Source organism: Tamandua tetradactyla, chromosome 14 (genome assembly GCF_023851605.1).
Source record: "Tamandua tetradactyla isolate mTamTet1 chromosome 14, mTamTet1.pri, whole genome shotgun sequence".
Classification (NCBI taxonomy): Eukaryota; Metazoa; Chordata; class Mammalia; order Pilosa; family Myrmecophagidae; genus Tamandua; species Tamandua tetradactyla.
The window spans coordinates 64,247,336-64,254,488 of record NC_135340.1 but is presented as its reverse complement, the minus strand read 5'-3'; the positions used below and the strand labels follow the sequence as shown (position 1 = coordinate 64,254,488).

The 7,153-nt window shown below is 42.1% G+C and overlaps 1 long non-coding RNA gene across 1 annotated transcript; it reads right to left on the bottom strand.

The window, feature by feature from the left end:
- Window positions 1-1,455: 1,455 nt before the first annotated feature.
- LOC143655154 (uncharacterized) lies at window positions 1,456-6,633 on the bottom strand. Its single transcript, XR_013162080.1, has 3 exons — window positions 6,504-6,633; window positions 2,910-2,962; window positions 1,456-1,608 (listed from the first exon to the last, which is right to left on the bottom strand). It is a non-coding gene; the product is annotated as an uncharacterized LOC143655154 (long non-coding RNA).
- Window positions 6,634-7,153: the final 520 nt, after the last annotated feature.

The window sequence follows — 7,153 nt, the reverse complement described above, 5'->3', positions numbered from 1 at the left end:
TTCATATATCCTTACCAGCTGTCTGTTTTGGGTACTTGACATCTATGAACCTCAGTTTCTTAATCTGGGTTGGTATTAATACCAACATCGCAGAACTCCTGGGAATATTGTTGACAAGATATGAAAAACAGAGTGGCTGACACATTGTATACACTGAATAAGTAGAAGTTTTCATTTCATGATTATTATAGCATAACAGTAGAGATAGTATATAATGTGTTTGCCAACAGCCTGGGTGCTCTGTACATGTTCAGAGAAGAAGTATGTCAGTCATATTTGGAGCCTCCTTAAAAGACTTTATGGAGGAGGAGTGACTTGAGATAGGCCTTGAAAGGGAAGCAAGCTTTGCTTAGGAGGAATAAATAGTAGCAATAGTCTTCAGAGTAGCTCAGTCAGGCTCATACTTGCATTCTTCTTCGACCTTCTAGTATAGCACCTGACATGGAAGACTTGGAGTTTTTATGCATCTTCCTGTGAGCTCCTGGAAAAAAGAGCCCACAATCCTTTCTCATCTTTATATTTTTAAAGTGGTGGCTCTCAGCTATGGTGATCTAGGAGAGCTTTTAAATATAGCCATGTTCTTTGTTGGACATGTGTACTATCACCATCCTCATCTAAGGTAACCACTATTCTGACTTCTATATCATAAATTAGTTTGCTTGTTTTTGAATGTCATGTAAGTACTCTTTTGTGCCTGGTTTTTTTCGCACAACATAATGCCTTTGAAATCTGCCATTGCTACATACATAGTAGTTCTTTTTTGTTGTTGTATGGTACTCCACTGTTTAAATATGCCACAATTTGTCCATTTTCTTATTGGTAAACTTTTGGGTTGTATCTAGTATTTGAGTATTATGGATAAACTGATGTTACCATTCTTCTATTAAAAAAAAAATACCCATGCTGGGCTCCAGGCCAGACCCATTAAATCAGAATCTCAGGATGTGGAGCCTGAGTATTAGTGTTTTTACAAAGCATCTGAGGTGTTCATAACATGAATTTAGGTTGGCAACTGTCTTAATGCTTGGCAGCTATGGCCACACCACACTATGGGGTGGCACAAACAATGGGCACTCATTGTCTCATGGTTTGGGAGGCTTGAAGTCCCAAATCCAAGCATAGGCAAGGCCATGTTCTCTCCCCAAAGTTTGTCATGTTCCAATGCCAGCTTGTAGCAATTCTTGGGGTTGCTAGCCTTGCATGTCTGCCTTCCATTATGTGGTGATCTATCTCGCCTTGAGTCTACTCTTGCAGTTTCCACTGACTTCCAGCTTCCAGTAACACAGATTAAGATCCACCCTGATTCAGTTTGCCACATCTCAACTAATAATAACATCTTCAAAAAGTCCTGTTTACTCACACCCATAGGAAGAAGGATTAAGAGTAAGAACATGTCTATGTTAGGGTACATAATTCAAATGACCACAAGAACCATTGCCTTAAAGCTTCAAACCCTATGATCACATGCAAATTCAATCGTTGAGATGTTATGTGGAATGAAATATGCCACTGGAGTGGGGTTAGGAATCGCAGGTTAGCTCCAGCTCTGTCTGGACTGTTGTGTAAGCCCATTGAGTTCTTTAGCCTCCATGGGCTCCGTGCCCTCACCTGAAAAATAGGGATATTGCATTCTTTATCTCTTTAAGTACTGATGGTCTCTGATGTAAGCCAAGCAGGCCATATCCTACCCTCTCTGGTTTGGGAGCCAGGCTTAAATGGTGGAATAGTGTGGTACCTATTGCTTCTCCTTGAAAATACACTTCTCTCCCCATTCCAGCCCCACTCAGACATGCATCAAAGGGGATCTCTGAGTACTTCTGAAGACTGTTTACCTCTTTTCCTGAGAAACCCCATGACATCATCAATCTGTGTTTGCTTTATTTCTAATGAAGGAAATGTGCCTCTTATATTGGAAACACCTTGAGGAAGGAGGCGAGGGCGTCTCCTTGCAGTCTGGCAGCTGAGAGCGGAGCTGCCGGCTGTGCCCCACCTGTCCCCACAACCGAGACAGACACAGCCCCAAATGCTTTCCATACGTAAAACTTTGTGAAGTTAATACAGACACATTGCAGATTGGGCCCCAGTGTCTGTTGCTGGCCAAGGTAACTCAAACCACATGCCTGGAGGGGAATCAAGGCAAATGTAGTTCCCCCAGAGGCAGCAAGTAAGCAAGTGGTAACTTCGCGTCCTAGTCACGGCCCCCTCTTTAATGAAACAAGTATTGGCCAAACTAACAGTTGTAAAGGTCAGTCCTGAAAATCACAGTGGACTTAGACTAGAATATCTGATGCTTCTTAAAATCCAGCCATCCATTTTCACTCTTAATAAAAAATACAGGAGACTAAAATTTAGAAGATAATACACATGTGGCAAGGAATTTAATTCATGTAGCCCCTCCAGTTCACCCTGACTTGAGATTTTCTTTGAGTTCTGGAATTAATTTTAGCAAGCCCTGTTGGGTGGGTCTGGGATCCAGGCTGGCTTGACACATGTATGTGAGAATTTTGAGGAGGTGCCCTAGTACTGTGGGCAGGTTGTGGCAGTAGCCTACTTGAGAAAAGGCCATTCTGCAAGGACAACAGCCCAAGAATCCTCAAGAAAACAGTTTTTGACAATGCTTCCCTTCTGATACATGGTAAACAATATTTCCTATTTCAGCATGATGTTGTGGAAGCAGCACAGGTTCTGCAACCAGAATGGAGTCACATTCTTCCTCTCTCAGCTAATTGCTTCTATACCTAACCCAAGCCATTTAACACCCTCCGAACTTCAGCTTCTTATACAAGATGGTAAGAATGATAACTGATCATAGAGTGTTGGTGCAAGAATTAGCTCACATATTTAAGTAGTTAAATGAATGGACTCTGAAACGAGGCTGCCTGGGTTCAAATCCCCCCTCTGCTACATACCGGCTCTGTGGTCTCTGGCAAGTTCATTATTCTCTCTGCCTCAGTGTTCTTATCTGTAAAATGGTGATAATAATAATAAGACCCATCTCATGTGGTTGTTATGAAAATTAAATGAGTTAATACATGTAAAGCTCCCAGAATAGTGGCTGATACATAATTCTCAATAATAAGAAGCGTTCACATATGTTGTGCATTATTATAGCCCCACATGCAGTGGCTGGCATATGGCATATACCAATGACTGCTGTGTATTAAGACTCACAAGACTATTATCCACTCAGTTGACAGAAGGAATGTCTGTCCTCACTTCTCATTTCCTTCCTCTCAACCTCCTGATATGATTCAGATGTGACTCCTTTGAGGCATCATCTTGGTCATGAGGACAATGGAAGGAGGAACTGTGAGCCAAATGAGCAGAGTAGGGACATCTGGCTGAACATGCCAGGCCCCATGGGAGAGGCCAGGCCCAGGATCAACTGGCCATCAAGGAAAAGAGGAAATCACATCAGCCCTCACTTTCCCTGAGCTCTTAACTGAGTCATGTTAAGTCATGTTCCTTTCATCCCAACCCTGTGGAGAAAGATGTTTCTGCAGAAGCTGGGCAGGATGTGGATAGGATTTCAGTCTTTGTGCTTGGGCTGAGATACTCTAGTGGGGCTCTTGGTGAAGGAGAAGGTTTCTTGCTTCAGGGTCTCCAAGTCCTTCTGGTAGCATGGAGGAGACTGAGCACCTGCCTTAAAGAGGAATGGCCCTCCTCAGAGATCAAGACAGGTAGAGAGTTAGCTATTTCACTGGCTGACTCTTTAGCACAATTGCTATCCTTTCGTCTAAAATTACTCTATGTCTTGTTCTTACAGAACATGAATGATCTTGCACTTTCATTTATTCTACAAATATTGGAAGGTCCACCATGTGTCAGGCACAGTGCTAGGAAATACCCTCAAAGGGTTCATGTCAAGGAATGGAGGTTAGCCTGACATTCTAAATAACTATTATACAATACTTTAAAGATATAATATAATGGATTTGATGTCCAGTGGGGGTATAGTGTGGGGAGAGATCACACAAAGCTTCACAGAGGAAATGACGTTGGGGTTGAGAGGGTGATTCCTAGAATCAAATCCGCCTGAACCCAAATTCCATCTCTGCTACCTAGTGATTTGGAGGAAGTTTCTTAACTTCTTCTGAGTCTTGGTTTCTCCATTTGTGAAATGAGGATAATAGTACTTTCACTGAGGGGTCTGTGTGTGGATTGTGTGAGATAATACACATCGAGAGGTATTCTAGAAATGTAGTAAATTAACAGATGGTGGCCATTTCTATCAGTGAAAATCTGCATGTGCCTAAAAAATCTATGTGGGCATTTTTACAAGATTATGACATATCTGTAATTTACTATTTAAGTTTTCTTTTCACAGAAGAGTTGCATCTGAACCTGAAACCCTGCAGTCAGAGCTGCTGAAGACTGGTAAATTTGCCTGAGATCCATTGAAATCAGAGTATTCAGGGGTGAGTCCAAGAGGTGGATCCCTGAATGCAGATAGCACAATAAGTAGGGTTTTCACTGAAGAGCTACACATTGCCTCCTGCCCAGACCTACCAGCCTAATAGGAAATTTAGAATTAGGGAGAAGTGGAGACAGACAGAGAGAGAGATAGATGAGAGACAGGGAATCTCTCAGTGGGATTCAAGACTACTTTGAGTCCATAAACTACATGAATCTTCTTGTGGGGATCCTTGTACTCCCTGTGGGGGAAAGACCTCCCTGTGTGATGAATGGCCCTTCTCCAAATGGTTCAGTAAGTGTTTACTGAGCATCAACTTATGCCAGGCATGTGAGTCATATGCTCTTACCATTCTCTACCATTTCTGTATCAAATAAGCAAACTGCTGCAGGAAGGGAACAGTGGTTGTGAGCTATTCAGCACAGAAGTGTCCTCGGTCCCTTCTACTCTTGCCGTCTTCTATCAGTTTCATGCCACCTTGTCTCCATTTCTATTTTTGAGACTTCATTCACCCCCCTCATTATCCAAATTGTACCACAAGATATTTTTGAGTGAGTGCCTGACACTGGCTAGTCAAAGTGAGACTTGAAAGTGGTTCAGTTGGACATGACTAAGTGGAATTTGTCCCTCACTTTTCTCTCCTTTCCTTCTAGGGTTATTTAATATGGTGTTCTCTTTTGGCATTTAGGGATTTGATTTATTATTTTATGTGCACTGTACTATTGAGATTCTGAGACTGTTCTTAAGTTTTCTAATGATGAGTCCCTGCCTGAAATGCATACTTTTTTGTGATCAGAGGCTATGTTTTTTCATTGTTTCACATTGTCCATTACTTTTAAGGATGTCATCAAAACAAGTCTCAAAAACCAAGTGCCTAAAACAAGGTTAAGGAATATTTGAGAACTGCTTGGCTATAGTGCTGCCAGGAGAATGTGATTGGAGTGCAAGAGCTTGCTGGATACTCCTGACATGCTCATTTTTCAAAGTTAACCTAGAATAAGATAGGATCAGGTCTGGTACTCACCTGCATCTCCATTCATCTCACACCACAGTCCTCCTCTTTATCCTCAAGAATCAGTGACCCTTTTCGAGTACTTCAAAGACTCATTCCACTTGACATATTACTGTTCCCTCTGTCTGGAATGTTTCCCTCCCTCCCCCCATACCTTGTCTATTTAACTCCTACTCACCTTTGAGAACACACCTCAGTTAATACTTTCTCCAGGAGTCTTTCTTGACCTCCCTGACTAGGTAGAACCCCTTCATTTCTAATATTCCTACAGCACCTTGTCTTCTTCTTCAGAGACCTTAATACTTAATACGTGTGTTTATGTAATTGACCAATGCCAGTCTTTCTCTCTAGGTAGTAAGTACCATAAAGGCAGAGCATGTGTCTATTTTTGTTCATTACTGCATCTTAGTGTCTAGCACATAATAGTACTCTATAAGTCTCTTTAATGAATGACTGTTAATGAATGTTGACAATAATGTCAATCCATAATTATTTATTGAATAGCTGTGTGGGAGAATGTTCTGAGACTTATTGAGGACAAAGATAAAGGAAAAATGCTATGAACTATAAAGGTGCCAATAGCAGAAATGATGTCGAATGGTGCAGGGCAGAGTGAACTATGGAGCAGTCCCGGAAAAATACAACGAGAAAGTCTAGCTGAGATACCTAATGTAATGAATGTAAGGAAACTGAAACGTCACAAAGAAGGAAAATGAGGAGAAGGAAACTGTGAATAATGTTATAGAGTGAGGAATACAGAATGGAATGGATCTTGCTAATGGGGGTGAAAGAATGCAAGTAGGGTTTGTGAGGTAAACTTACATGCTGCAATGTCAACTTAGTGGGACAGCTGAGTAAAAGACTGTGTATATTAGTTAGCTATTATTGCGTGAAAAATTACCCTGACACTTGGTGACCTAAAGTAATATTACTTATTATCTCACAGTTTCTGTGGGCATGGCCTGACTGGGTCCTCTGGCTATGGGTCTCTCACAGGCTTCAGCCAAGGTGTTGTTTAGGGCTGCAGGGTCATCTAAAGGCTTGACTGGAGAAGGATTCAGTTCAAAGCTCACTCACATGGTTGTTGGCAGGATCCAGCTCCTCTTGAGCTGTTGGACTGAGGGTCTCAGCTTCTTGCTGGCTGTTGGTTGGAGGCTCCTTAGGTTACTTACCATGTGGGTCTCTCCACAGGGTAGCTCCCAGCCGGGCAGCTGGCTTCATCTGAGGGAGCAAGTGCAAGAGAGGAAGCGCAGGCAAGCCAGAAGTCACATTCAGCCCACATACAAAGGCAGAGGATCACACAAAGATGCAACTATCAGGAGGCAGGGATTATGGGGCGGGGGGCAGCATCTCAGAGGCTATCTACCTCAGTCTGATTAGTATAGTCAAGTACAACTTGAAGGAAGAATAAGATTATTATGTTTATATTTTAGGGGTTATGAATTGTGTTATAGCTAATTAAGCAGGCAAAAGAGACAAGGGAAATGGGAGAGCATGGTTCACATGCTTGCACATTGTGGAAGCTCAGGTGGAAGGGGGACTGCTTTGACAATGCATCATTTTCTGCTTGAATCCTGGTTTAGGAAGTTTCTCCCAGGCAGGCGGAATAAATCATGAGAACTATAAGAATAGATTCAGAGAAGACAAGCAAGTTTTTGAGATAGGTGCTGTCATATGATTCATGCTCTGAGACCAGGGGGAAGCAATTAAGACAAAGCCTCTAGTTC